The sequence below is a fragment of the Scyliorhinus canicula genome, chromosome 15 (genome assembly GCF_902713615.1).
Source record: "Scyliorhinus canicula chromosome 15, sScyCan1.1, whole genome shotgun sequence".
NCBI lineage: Eukaryota > Metazoa > Chordata > Chondrichthyes > Carcharhiniformes > Scyliorhinidae > Scyliorhinus > Scyliorhinus canicula.
Genome location: NC_052160.1, coordinates 120,949,544 through 120,964,718, shown reverse-complemented (window position 1 = coordinate 120,964,718; position 15,175 = coordinate 120,949,544). Strand labels below are relative to the sequence as shown.

Sequence of the window (15,175 nt, the reverse complement as noted above, 5' to 3'; positions counted from 1 at the left end):
GGGGCAGTAGCGAGTCATGACTTGGTGCCATGCCTGTGGACTTGGGGTCCCCCCCCCTCAGGATCGGTGTTGCCTGGCTAAGATCGCCATTGCTGCAGTCTGTCTTTTAAGCACACCCTTTTGGTGCTACTTACAGGCTCCTGGTTGCTCACACTACTAAGTGCTGCCTCTGTCCTTTAAATGCTCAGAAGGTCATCTGGGAGCCCACCCAGGCCGACCCGCTGGACACCCTCATACCCCAGCTGTATCACTAAGCATGAAGCTCAATGAGGGACCCACCAGGTGCTGGCACTCCTCAGAAGCACTGCCCCATTATAGAAGAAACAGGAGATCAGCAGAGCTCACCCTAACAAGAGGATACCTGCATTGTGGACTGCGGTACCCTCCCTAGTACTCTCAGGGCAGGGGACTCACCAGTGACTCCCACAACTCTGGATCAGTAGCTGTCTCCTCCTGGTGAGGCTGGCAGCACTGATTGCCTCTGCCACCACCTCCCAGGATGTGTTCAGGAGGGCAGGCTTGAGTCTGCGGACAACGTTGGGGAAAAGGGTGGCCCTCTGCTCCTCACTGGCATTGAGCTGTGGGTCAATCTCGGACACCCAGCCTCGGGGGAGGGGATGGGGGGGGGGGGGGGGGGGAGGTGCTTGTCTTCTCTCAGCCATCCATGTGGCTGCAGTGAGTGATAAGTGGAGCGCTTAAAAACAGCTCCAGCTGCCAGGCTCTTTCCCCCTAACCCCCGCCCCAGCAGTTAGAATGCCCACTGGGCCGGGAATTGCTCGTCTTTCGCACCATCAGAGTGCTGGCCTTGAATTGCTCCAGAAACAGGGTCCTCAATGGGAATGTGAACTGCACGTAATTCAGTCCCAACGTCAACACTTTGGGCATGATTTTCCGCCCAACCTGTTTTGCGGTGGTGGAGGTGGCCCTCCAGTGGGACATCCTGGTGCCACCATTGTCAACGGGGTTTCCTGCTGAATGCACCCCTCGTCACCGGGAAACCTGAGGCGGGGGTGCACCTTCAGTGGGACCGGAATATCCCGCTGGCACAAACATCCAGTAAATTCTGCCCTCCGTCTCCCAAATGGATCATTTCGCCCGGGGTAGGTGGAGGCCATAGCTAAAAGGATTCTATTGTAGAACTCCGCTATGATTAAAGTGACTGCAGCAGATACTCAAGGTCTTTAAAAATTTAGAGCCGGCTGAGGAAAATGTAAATGTACATTTGAAGGCAGAGGTTGGAAGAGAAATTCATTTTCGTAGAAAGCTGGCAAGCTGCTCAGACTTTTGGGACCTTACATTCGCAGTTGACTTTGTAATGAGTTTGCAGCCACTGGGACAAGCTGCTTGGAGGATTTTTTGGGAAGGGCAGGAGTGAATACACAATTTTGGCATTCGACAGAAAGTGAGAATGAAGGGTCTTGATCTCTTGTACATGCGTGGAAAATGGAAATCAGAGACAGAAAAATTGGAGCTCGGGGAAAGGGCTTCAAATGCTGAGAAGGTGACGCATTTCAAGGTCAAAAATTCCTGCATGATTTTTCAAATATTGGTGAGCTTGGTCAGTTATATTGGAGTTATTTCAATTTTTCGTTCTTTGTTATGTTTGTTTGCAAGTACAAGTCTCACACCAGAGACTTAGGCTGGATTTTTAGTCCCTATCGGGAGAGGGGATGGAGGTGGTTAGGCACAGAATTTCATGCCGCTAGCTCCATTCCAGTTCCAGGTCCATTTTCCAAAGGCGGGCTGGGGTCGTCAGCCTGTTAAGCTAATTAAAGGTCTTGCGAGGCTTATTGTCCAAGTTGGTCTCCCAAGTGCCTGCATGGTGGGAGGCGTGTGGCCGGGCGAGGGGGTGGGGGGGGGGGGGGCGGGTATAGGGTGGAGAGGACAGTGTGAAACAGATTGATAAGCTCGAGGAGATACTTGTCTTTCTGAGCATCTGGAAAGACACTGCTTGATTAGGGATAGTCAGCACGGATTTGTGAGGGGTAGGTCTTGCCTTACAAGTCTTATTGACTTCTTTGAGGAGGTGACCAAGCATGTGGATGAAGGTAAAGCAGTGGATGTAGTGTACATGGATTTTAGTAAGGCATTTTATAAGGTTCCCCATTGTAGGCTTGTGCAGAAAGTAAGGAGGCATGGGATAGTGGGAAATTTAGCTAGTTGGATAACAAACTGGCTAACCGATAGAAGACAGAGTGTGGTGGTGGATGGCAAATATTCAGCCTGGAGCCCAGTTACCAGTGGCATACCGCAGGGATCAGTTCTGGGTCCTCTGCTGTTTGTGATTTTCATTAACGACTTGGATGAGGGAGTTGAAGGGTGGGTCAGTAAATTTGCAGATGATACGAAGATTGGTGGAGTTGTGGATAGTGAGGAGGGCTGTTGTCGGCTTCAAAGAGACATAGATAGGATGCAGAGCTGGGCTGAGAAGTGGCAGATGGAGTTTAACACTGACAAGTGTGAGGTTGTCCATTTTGGAAGGACAAATATGAATGCGGAATACAGGGTTAACGGTAGGGTTCTTGGCAATGTGGAGGAGCAGAGAGATCTTGGGGTCTATGTTCATAGATCTTTGAAAGTTGCTACTCAAGTGGATAGAGCTGTGAAGAAGGCCTATGGTGTGCTAGTATTCATTAGCAGAGGGATTGAATTTAAGAGCCGTGAGGTGATGATGCAGCTGTACAAAACCTTGGTCAGGCCACATTTGGAGTACTGTGTGCAGTTCTGGTCGCCTCATTTTAGGAAGGATGTGGAAGCTTTGGAAAAGGTGCAAAGGAGATTTACCAGGATGTTGCCTGGAATGGAGAGTAGGTCATATGAGGAAAGGTTGAGGGTGCTAGGCCTTTTCTCATTAGAACGGAGAAGGATGAGGGGCGACTTGATAGATGTTTATAAGATGATCAGGGGAATAGATAGAGTAGACAGTCAGAGACTTTTTCCCCGGGTGGAACACACCATGACAAGGGGACATAAATTTAAGATAAATGGTGGAAGATATAGAGGGGATGTCAGAGGTAGGTTCTTTACCTAGAGAGTAGTGGGGAGATGGAATGCACTGCCTGTGGAAGTAGTTGAGTCGGAAACGTTAGGGACCTTCAAGCGGCTATTGGATAGGTACATGGATTAGGGTAGAATAATGGAGTATAGATTAACTTCTTCTGAAGGGCAGCACGGTAGCATTATGGATAGCACAATTGCTTCACAGCTCCAGGGTCCCAAGTTCGATTTCGACTTGGGTCACTGCCTGTGTGGAGTCTGCACATCCTCCCCGTGTGTGCGTGGGTTTCCTCCGGGTACTCCAGTTTCCTCCCACAGTCCAAAGATGTGCAGGTTGGGTGGATTAGCCATGAAAAATTGCCCTTAGTGTCCAAAATTCTATGATTAACCTAGGACAAAAGTTTGGCGCAACATCGTGGGCCGAAGGGCCTGTTCTGTACTGTATTTCTCTATCTATCTCTATCTTTCCTTCCTGCTGTTTATTAAGAGAGTTAATTTCAATGAAGGTGTGAAACATTGTTTTTAGCTTAATACAATAATCCTGTGTGTTTGCTAAGCCTGCTTGAGAGAAAGAATCTGCATTTTAGAATCCTGCTCTTTGCAGCTGCTATTAACCCTTCATGGGATCTTTCCTTGTATCCTCTCGGATTTCTCTCAGACCAGATATTGCCAGACTTCCATGTTTCAAATGACACATTTTTCTGTATTTTCAACAACAAACTAGTTTCAAAAGGCATACACCTGGTGAACAGAGCTCTGAGATTCCAAACAATCACAGAGGAGTAGCACAGACTGAAGGTTCCACGCAATCATGGGGGGGTTGCGTATGGAGTCAGGATGAGGACCAGGGCAAGGCAGATGGAAAACTAAAGTACTGGTGTAGCTGAGACAGTTTAGCTTGAGCTCCATTGAAATAGTTGGAGTCAGACTAGACACACAATTGTGCCCACTCTAGCAGCAATGATGTGTGAGAGTGCCAGTGGTTGCTGCTCAGCAGTTAACCCTCTGCACATGGACTTCCAAATTCAATGACAGCTTTGATGTGGCCGTGCCATTGCCAGACTGAGCAAACAACAATGTCCCCTTAGCAACACGGTGATGGCGCACTGCCTCAGGATAGCACTCCTAATCCTTCACTCAGTGCTGAAGTGGCGATTGACAAGTGCCCCCTATGAGCCAAGGTGAGTGCAAGGCCTTGGAGTGAAGTTTTGGACAATGCCTAAGACTTAGATGAGGGTCCGGGATGCAATAGAGTGCCCAAAGCTGTTACCATCTGGTAATGTGGTATAAAGCAGGGGTGGTGTATGGTCTTGTCCAACCAGCATAGGAACTAAGGACTGGACATCAATGTTGTGGCCAGGACATGGGTTAATGGGTTTTGAGTGACAGCTGAAGACAAAGAATGGGCAGAGATTTGTCCTTCACAGACAAATGCTAACCATGAAGTCTCTCTATTTGATACTGCAGTGAGGAGACTATCAGGAACATAGTGTCTGGTGAGATCACTGTCATTCTTCTCACTCATAGGCTGGAGAAAAGAAGAAGGCACCAATTTTGGCGCTTAGCTCACCAAAGGCATGAGCAAAACCATGAGGAGGAAGGGGTGGCAGGGCCTGCTCCACATGCAAGGAAGAACCCCAGAGAACCGTTGCTCATCACTGCCTTGCTAGATCTAGGGTCTACCGACAGCGATTGTGGTGACTTCGGAGCTCTTTAAAAATGATGCAAAGGGTCCTGATCCCAGGATTCCCAATCTCATTTGTGGGTTACCTGATTTCTCGGGAGTGTTTTTCAAAGTTGCCTTTCAAAAGCCTGCACCACCGGCTCCTGCTTGGCTGGCTCAGTTACAGAGAGGCTCTATAGATAGGCATGCCCTACTCCTCTGCAGTGTTTATGCAGTCGGATCAGGCTTTTAAAGAGCTATAGTTCATAGGCCCTCAGAGGAATTAAGAACCCTACACTGCACGAGGGCTCCTTTCAAAAGCTAAACACAAAAGGGCCTTTTCATGCCCACCCCCCTGCATGCCACGTTATGCCCCCCACCCACCACCATGGCTGCTCATGTTCTCTATGCTAAGTTATAGCCTTACATCCCCTCCCGCCCATGACGCCCTATCCACCAAGTCCCAAGTTGTGGCATATTCATGCCCTTTGACTCAATATGCATTGTATCTGACGAATGAAGCCTATACTGACCATAGGATGCGTAAAATAAAGCTTTAAAATAATTAATTCATAATGTTCTGCTATTTTAAAAGAGAAGTAACACCACTTAGAAGGCAATAAAAGAGTGAACATTCCAGACCCTTTAAAGCATCAACAGCAAAAACCAGAAACCCTTGAAACTATTGAACTTACCGTAAATAAACATTGTGGAATTGACAGCAGAGATCAGTAGCCTGAGCTGTCAATCAAGAAATGCTTTCTCTGGGGAGCAGGTCCTCTCACAAATTTAATGTAGGCCTGGGTTCTGAGCCAAGCATACGTTTCCTGACTTTACCCACGCACCTTGACAATAAAAATTCAGGCTCGTCCCTGAGATTTGTAAAGAGTTTTGCGAAGGTTGAGCTCAGAGACAACAATATTGTTCAGTGTCCTTTCAATTGTTCCATTGTGAGCAGGAAAGGAAGCTTTGCAAAAATGTCCTACTGCCCACTATTTTCTAATAGCTGCATGCGAAATTCAAATCTTTTTAGACATAACCAATTAGTTTCCTCTTGTACTTTTCCCTACTTAATCCTCCTCACCTGAAGATGTGGATTAATGCCACAATGTCACAGTATTAACACATTGACGCCCAGTATAGATGGCCATGTTTTATGTTGAATTGGACACTGAATGTGGCAGAAGCTGGGGGCCATCATTACGTGAACTGATGCTACCCATATTCTGTGGCCGCACAAATGCATTATCAGTAGGGTTACAGTCAGTAATCAAGAATGGGAATCATGGTCAATTATTCCCCTTTCACGCCCAGGATTAAAAGGAACAATTACAATGTCACATTATATTGGCTTCATCTAAGATTGGCTAATGCAGTTAACATCACCCAGAGATCAAAGTCATTCATCATTTTTCACCTAGTCTTAGCTGAGACCTTCTTACTGTGTAAGGTCAGTGCAACATTAAGGAATATACTCACTGAGCTTTTGTGCTTCAATTTAGTTACATTTTGCATAAGCTCATGGTGCATAATTTCCTCTTAAATTCACACTGGTGTTCATTTATTATTTTCAATTTGATCAATCCAGAACTGTGTCTTGCATTTTAATGCTCTGCCACATTTTTACTATTGCGGATGCCAAGGTAAATGATCTATAAGCTCCGAGCTAATGTCTATGCAATTTGTAAAAAAATAATTACATTCGCCATTTTCCAAATCTCATGTATCATCTCTGATTTTAATGAGCTAGTGAGCATTTTGGCAAAGCTTTCTCATTTTCTTCACTTGCTGGGTGCAAGCCACTATCCTTTGGCGGTTTATTTACTTGTGTCTCTGACTTCTTAATAACATTTCCTCTACTGATATTGATCAGTACTCCCCTGATGTCCCAGTCATTTGTTTGCTGAATTAGGAATGATTCTTCAATCCTTCTTATAGACAGAAATGAAAAAAAATGTAATTCTAATGCATTTCTTCAACCATTTCTCCGTTTTCCCCACTGAAGTGGCAATCCAATATTCCATGCGTACACTTTCCACCATTAACACTGGCAATGACAGGGAAGGGTAACCTTGCATATCTTACCCACCCCCATCCCTGGAGGTCAGATCAGCCCCAAAAACTCCGAGAGTAGCTACCTGTTATCAAATCCATAATTGTGCAAAGAGTTGGGAATGCAGCAAGGTGCAGATTATAAAAACATATTTTAAATGTTTTGCAGATGAGGCTTATTTCTTAAGAAATTCTGTGGCCTTAACCTTGTTCAGCTGGTACAGATGGGGCACTTGTTTCAATGCAGTCCCTTTCCCTCACTGTTATAGGAAGGTTGTCAGCTCTTTGTTTAGATGCTGTGGATTTAGATGCCGCACCATTAACCCCTGGGGCAAACTGCCTCTCATTGTCAGAGGCATTGAATTTCGTTTTGAGAGGCTGGTTGTTTTGTAGCCATAGGGACTGTTATAATGCGTCCAGCTTCGATATTTCACTGCAAATCTTGCAACACCACACACACACACACATATAAAAAAGGAATGAAGCCACACAAAATAACTGTGCATAACCCGGGCTTTCCCTGCTCGATTTGCACTTAATAACAAAATGGGTAGTCTGCTCAGAAAACAGAATTGCAGCCTGTTCAGCCAAAAACCAAACAAATAACAACCTGAAATAGCCCAGCGATTGAACTTGGTAATATGTAATGTGAGTAAATAGAGAAAGCACATTTTAGCCAATGAGCTGTCAACATATACTGCCTTCTGTTTTCTAGGCACCGGGAATTTCTCCTTAAATTGAGTGAATTTCCTTCCCTTATTTTTGAGGGAGGCATTGATAGTCTGTCATGGTTCCAATGACTCTACTCGGCGTTGCCATACTACAATGATTGTCCAGTTCATGGGAAGAGAATGCGTGATAGCATCAAAGAGGAACCATTCAATAAAGTAAAATCCTCCACAGTGGGGAACGGGTTTCCAATTTCTGCTATAATTTGAAGAAGTGTTTCATGATTTATTTCTCAAATGGTCCAATTTGAAGATTATGCCCCCCTCCCTAGTTCTGGGTTGTGTACTCCCTTTGACTAGGGCAGCACGGTAGCTCAAGTGGCTAGCGCTGTGGCTTCACAGCGCCAGGGTCCCAGGTTTGATTCCCCACTGGGTCACTGTCTGTGCGGAGTCTGCACGTTCTCCCCGTGTCTGCGTGGGTTTCCTCCGGGTGCTCCGGTTTCCTCCCACAGTCCAAAGACGTGCAGGTTAGGTGGATTGGCAATGCTAAATTGCATTTAGTGTCCAAAACTAAGTGTTCCCGTACCAGCCTCCCCGGACAGGCGCCGGAATGTGGCGACTAGGGGCTTTTCACAGTAACTTCATTGAAGCCTACTCGTGACAATAAGCGATTTTCATTTTTCATTTTTCATTTCATTTTCAAAAAGGTTAGGAGGGGTTGTTGGGTTACGGGGATAGGGTGGATATGAGGGCTGAAGTGGGTTGGTGCAGACTCGATGGGCCGAATGGCCTCCTTCTGCACTGTATGTTCTATGTTCTATATTTGAAGGGCATTGATCCAGTAAGAATGCTCTTATAATTGTAATAAAAAGAAAAATAGCATTGAATGCCAGGAATACACAATGGATGAAAGGACAAAAGAAACTAAAGGAAAGGAAACTAATCGGATGCTCTTCGAAAGACCAGGCACAAAGCTGTTGGGTTGGAAGGGACTCCTCTCATGATTATCTGGCTGTAAAACTGGACTCGATATTATTGCTATTGCTAGTCTTTTTGGAAGCTCGGAGATTGTAAAATAGAGCCTGCATTTCTTAATGGGCCATGATGGGACCAGCGTGGGTGTGCTATGGACAGTGGGCAGATTGTGATGTAAAACACTGTTTAATGCTCATTTAGTGCATGAGCTGCCATTGTAGACCCCACAGGTCCGGTTAATCGCCCTCTTTTGAAAGCCCCTAAGTTCAGCTCTTCATGTGAACCCCCACTAGGGCTATTTGAAGGGATCATCCTGTGGCTTCCAGTGAGCTTGCTCTTTCCTCTACTGCAACAGATGGAGCAGAGATCAGAACTGCCTGAAGGCCTGCCAGCCTTCTTTCAGTAATTGGAACTATAGTCAAAAACCCTCCTTGGCTGCAGTGATACAGGGACATGGAGCACAAGCAGTGGAGTGAAGAAAAGAGTGTTCAACAAAAAGCCACACCCATGAAGGGTCTTCGGGGAGCTCTTGTCTAATTAGCCAGGATCAGAATCCAAGGCAAATCCATTTCCCCAAGGTGATGGTCACTGAACGATATCCTGTCCTACAAGTAGACCTGCAGGTGCACAGTGGGGGAGGATGATGGGAGTAGCACCAAAGCCCTCAACCTCCACACCAGGTGAGAAGATGCAACATTTCCAACACTTTGCCATGCAGTGGTGCATCTGCAAACTGGCAGATGCCATGTCCATCATGAGAGGGGACTTTGTAACCTCCACTCTTCCCAGAGGGGAGGAGAGGAGAGCATGTGCCTTTGTCAGGATAGCGGGATTCCAGATCGGATGAAGCACAGATTGCAGAAATGCTGATATCGGGCCTAATCCAACTCTTTTCCCTGTGTGTTCAATCCTGTCCTGGGAAGTTGTTGAATCTTATTTAAGCCAGTAGTATTTAAACAGACACGAAAACGATTGCCATGAAAATTGCTAGATAGTTGTAAAATCCAAGAGGTTTACTGATATTATCCAGGAAAATGGGCACCACATCTCTGTTTTTAACCTGTATATGATTTTGCCTCCACATTATGAATACACATTTGTGTTACGTGACAGTCAGTTGTCAAGGCAACTGGAGATGAATGATAAATTTTGCTTTGCCCAAACCCCAAGAAAAAAACGAAAAGATAGATTACCTTCCCCTGAGCATGCCTCTGACTACTGACGATGGCGTTCATGATTTTCTTTTCACCTCCCTTTGAAAATACTCAATTTAAAAAGTAAAGAGCACAGAACCAAAGGGTTCCAGGGAGTAGCCAAAGGTGGAGAGGGGGGTTCAAACTCAAACAGAGGTCTTTCTCACACATCCTTGCATCTGTACCTGCTTTGCGCAGGTGAAGGAGACACATCCTGAGTGAGTGAGACACATCCAGAGTGGGAATTGGAACTTGGTAAATTGGTGCAGTGAGGTGATTCGGTGCAGAGTGGGAAAAGGTGCTTTTTCCCTATCGTTTTGTTCTCTTTCTTCTGGCCTGAAACTGTTAATCTGCAGGGAGAGAACCAGAGAGCAACCTGGGAAGGTAAGTGATTTTTATTTTATTTTTATTACCTTTTCAAATTGTGTGAGGGGAGGGGGGTGGGGGGCTCTAAGTGACATGACAGTAAAGCTGTGACCTCATTGGCTGGATGGGAATCTGTTAAATTTGAAAAACAAAATAATATTGCAAAAAGAAATCTAATTGATTAACTAGATAGTGGAGTAACCTGAGGTCAGAGATCGGTATTTAGCATTTAATTTTCCAGTAAAAATCATCTAGCGTCAGGGTCATATAGTTAATTGTAACTCAATCTAACAATAAGTAAAGTGTTTATTTTTAATTAATTAACTAGTGTTAAATGTCACTCAGCGGGGTGCAGTGCTCCAACTGTGGGATGTGGCAGATCTGTGACGCTTCCAGCTTTCCGGTCGACTATATCTGCAGTAAGTGTAACCAATGGCAGCTCCTCACAGACCACATGGTTCGGTTGGATCAGCAATTGGATACACTTAGGAGCATGCAGGTGGTGGAAAGCGTCATCGATGGGAGTTATAGAAATGTGGTCACACCCAAGGTGCAGGCAGAGAAATGGGTGACCACCAGAAGGGGCAGGCAGTCAGTGCAGGAATTCCCTGTGGTTGTCCCCCTCTCGAACAAGTATACCACTTTGGATATTGTTGGGGGGAATAGCTTATCAGGGGAAAACAGCAGCAGCCAGAGCAGCGGCACCACGGCTGGCTCCGATATTCAGCAGGGAGGGTCAAAGCATAGAAGAGCAATAGTTATAGGCGACTCTATAGTCAGGGGCACAGATAGGTGCTTCTATGGACGTGAAAGAGACTCCAGGATGGTATGTTGCTTCCCTGGTGCCAGGGTCCAGAATGTCTACAAACAGGTAGCGGGCATCCTGAAGGGGAAGGGCAAACAGGCAGAGGTTGTTGTACATATTGGTACTAACGACATAGGCAGGACGTTGCATGAGGTCCTGCAGCAGGAGTTCAGGGAACTAGGCAGAAAGTTAAAAGACAGGACCTCTAGGGTTGTAATCTCGGGATTACTCCCTGTGCCACATGCCAGTGAGGCTAGAAATAGGAAGATAGAGCAGCTAAACATGTGGCTAAACAGCTGGTGTAGGAGGGAGGGTTTCTATTATCTGGACCACTGGGAGCTCTTCCGGGGCAGGTGTGACAAGTACAAGAAGGATGGGTTGCATCGAAACTGGAGAGGCATAAATATCCTGGCCACGAGGTTTGCTAGTGTCACACTGGAGGGTTTAAACTAGTATGGCAGGGGGGTGGGTACCAGAGCAATAGATCAGAAGGTGAAAAAATGGAGGGAGAACTACGAAATAGGGCCAGTATGGCTCTGAGGAAGAGTAGACAGGGAGATGTTGCTGAAAACAGCGGGACTGGTGGCTTGAAGTGCATATGTTTTAATGCAAGAAGTATAACAGGTAAGCACAGTAAGAAGTCTAACAACACCGGGTTAAAGTCCAACAGGTTTGTTTCAAACACTAGCTTTCGGAGCACTGCTCCTTCTGAAGGAGCAGTGCTCCGAAAGCCAGTGTTTGAAACAAACCTGTTCGACTTTAACCTGGTGTTGTTAGACTTCTTACTCTGCTCACTCCAATCCAACGCTGGCATCTCCACATTATAACAGGTAAGGCAGATGAACTTAGAGCTTGGATTAGTACTTGGAACTATAATGTTGTTGCCATTACAGAGACCTGGTTGAGGGAAGGACGGGATTGGCAGCTAAACGTTCTGGAATTTAGATGTTTCAGGCGGGATAGAGGGGGGTGTAAAAGTGGTGGAGGAGTTGCGCTACTGGTTAGGGAGAATATCACAGCTGTACTGTGGAAGGACACCTCAGAGGGCAGCGAGGCTATATGGGTACAGATCAGGAATCAAAAGGGCGCAGTTAAAATATTGGGGGTTTATGACAGGCCACCTAACAGCAAACGGGAGATAGAGGAGCAGATAGGTAGACAGATTTTGGAAAGGAATAAAAGCACCATGGTTGTTGTGATGGGAGACTTTAACTTCCACAATATTAACTGGGACTCACTTAGTGCTAGTGGCTTGGACGGGGCAGAGTTTGTAAGGAGCATCCAGGAGGGCTTCTTAAAGCAATATGTAGGTAGTCCAACTAGGGAAGGGCTACACTGGACCTGGTATTGGGGAATGGGCCCGGGCAAGTGGTGGAAGTTTCAGTCGGCATTTCAGGAACAGTGACCACAATTCAGTAAGTTTTAAAGTGCTGGTGGATAAGGATAAGAGTGGTCCTAGGGTGAATGTGCTAAATTGGGGGAAGGCTAATTATAACAATATTAGGCGGGAACTGAAGAACCTAGATTGGGGGCGGATGTTTGAGGGTAAATCAACATCTGACATGTGGGAGGCTTTCAAATGTCAGTTGAAAGGAATTCAGGACTGGCATGTTCCTGTGAGGAAGAAGGATAAATATGGCAAATTTCAGGAACCTTGGACGAGAGATATTGTAGACCTCGTCAAAAAGAAAAAGGAGGCATTTGTCAGGGCTAGAAGGCTGAGAACCGACGAAGCCTGTGTGGAATATAAGGAAAGTAGGAAGGAATTTAAGTAAGGAGTCAGTAGGGCTAAAAGGGGTCACGAAAAGTCATTGGCAAATAGGGTTCAAGAAAATTCCAGGTTTTTTTTACACGTACATAAAAAGCAAGAGGGTAGCCAGGGAAAGGGTGGGCCCACTGAAGGACAGGCAAGGGAATCTATGTATGGAGCCAGAGGAAATGGGTAAGGTACTGAATGAATACACCAGTATTCACCAAAGAGAAGGAATTGGTGGATGATGAGTCTGGAGAAGGGTGTGTAGATAGCCTGGGTCACATTGAGATCCAAAAAGACGAGATATTGGGCGTCTTGAAAAATATTAAGGTAGATAAGTCCCCAGGGCCTGATGGGATTTACCCCAGAATACTGAAGGAAGCTAGAGAGGAAATTGCTGAGGCCTAGACAAAAATCTTTGGATCCTCACTGTCTTCAGGTGATGTCCCGGAGAACTGGAAAATAGCCAATGTTGTTCCTTTGTTTAAGAAGGGTAGCAAGGATAATCCAGGAAACTACAGACCAGTGAGCCTTACGTCAGTGGTAGGGAAATTACTGGAGTGAATTCTTCGAGACAGGATCTACTCCCATTTGGAAACAAATGGACGTATTAGCGAGAGGCAGCACGGTTTTGTGAAGGGGAGGTTGTGTCTCACTAACTTGATAGAGTTTTTCAAGGAGGTCACAAAGGTGATTGATGCAGGTAGGGCAGCGGATGTTGTCTATATGGACTTCAGTAAGGCCTTTGACAAGGTCCCTCATGGCAGAATGGTACAAAAGGTGAAGTCACACGGGATCAGGGGTGAGCTGGAAAGATGGATACAGAACTGGCTAGGTCATAGAAGGCAGAGAGTAGCAATGGAAGGGTGCTTTTCTGATTGGAGGCTGTGACGAGTGGTGTTCCACAGGATCGGTGCTGGGATCTTTGCTGTTCATAATATATATAAATAAATTGGCTTAAAATGTAACTGGTCTGATTTGTAAGTTTGCAGATGACACAAAGGTTGGTGGAATTGTGGATAGCGATGAGGACCGTCAGTGGATACAGCAGGATTTAGATCATTTGGAGACTTGGGCGGAGAGATGGCAGATGGAGTTTAATCCGGACAAATGTGAGGTAATGCATTTCGGAAGGTCTAATGCAGGTAGGGAGTATACAGTGAATGGTAGAATCCTCAAGTGTATTGACAGTCTAGGTGTACAGGTCCACAGGTCACTGAAAGGTGCAACACAGGTGGAGAAGGTAGTCAAGAAGGCAAACGGCATGCTTTCCTTCATTGGCCGGGGCATTGAGTAAAGAAATTGGCAAGTCATGTTGCAGCTGTATAGAACCTTAGTTAGGCCACACTTGAAATATAGTGTTCAATTCTGGTCGCCACACTACCAGAAAGATGTGGAGGCTTTAGAGAGAGAGCAGAAGAAATTTATCAGGATGTCGCCTGGTATGGAGGGCATTAGCTATGAGGAGAGGTTGAATAAACTCGGTTTGTTCTCACTGGAATGACGGAGGTTGAGGGGCGACCTGATAGAGGTCTACAAAATTATGAGGGGCATAGACAAAGTCGATAGTCAGAAGCTTTTTCCCAGGGTAGAGGAGTCAATTACTCGGGGGCATAGATGTAAGGTGCGAGGGGCAAGGTTTAGAGGAGATGTACGAGGCAAGTTTTTTTACACAGAGGGTAGTGGGTGCCTGGAACCCGCTGCCGGAGGAGGTGGTGGAAGCAGGGACGATAGTGACGTTTAAGGGACATCCTGACAAATACATGAATAGGGTGGGAATAGAGGGATATGGACCCCGGAAGTGCAGAAGATTTTAGTTTAGATGGGCAGCATGGTCGGCACAGGCTTGAAGGGCCGAAGGGCCTGTTCCTGTGCTGTACTTTTCTTTGTTCTTTGTTTCCTTTATTGAGCCTTGTGAAAGTTGTATAAAAATAGGCATGTATAATGCATGCAGAATATACATATAAATGTGACTTTTCTGCCCATGTATGATGAATTTATGAAGTAAGGCTTTCTGCTGAGGTTGGGTACACTAATTACATTCCGTGACCCAGGCCGGATAAACATTAATCTTCGGTAGGCTTGCACTGATGAATGACGTGCCTTTTTTGTTCCTGTCACCCTCCTCTCGTTTTACCTACCTTAGGGGTATGAACGAATGCACAACCAAGAGGCAGATTTACATGCAGTTTTTTTAAGATTTGAATTCGCAGACATCTAGGGTTTTTTCTGTGGGGTCTGATTCAGTTGTAGTAAACCTAGGGAGTTAATGTCCCTTCGAATAATATCCACGGGATACAAAATCTAATTTTGTATGTCATGTCCTACAGTATATTGTTTATTGAAGTATTAAAAATTGCTTAATGTCCCACAAAATCTAAATTTTTCATTTCAGTGTGCGTGCCAATTTCCTGGCATAATTCCATTACATTGATGTGAATATCACTGGGTTCTTTTAATTCAAATCCTCAAGAGCTATGCAGTGTTTGGTGGAATATGCCTGCGTGCTTTTGTTTTGAGCAGAATACTTGACAGTTGTCTGACTCTCAATTGCTCATTGTAAAGGATATATCTGGAAATGTTTCTTCTTGGCTAGACCGTTTCAAGCCACAGAAATAATTCGTTGGTAAAACAGAATAACATGATACAGTATTTTCAAAATTGGTTAATTTTGACATTTGATAAATATAATCTGATCATAAT

The 15,175-nt window shown here is 45.5% G+C and overlaps 1 long non-coding RNA gene across 1 annotated transcript in view; it reads left to right on the top strand.

Moving 5' to 3' along the window:
- Positions 1–1,360: 1,360 nt before the first annotated feature.
- The window catches only part of LOC119979020, a 186,324-nt gene continuing 172,509 nt past the window's right edge, over positions 1,361–15,175 (top strand). The window contains exon 1 of the long non-coding RNA XR_005463620.1: positions 1,361–1,516. This is a non-coding gene — a long non-coding RNA (uncharacterized LOC119979020). The remainder of the gene's footprint in view (positions 1,517–15,175) is intronic.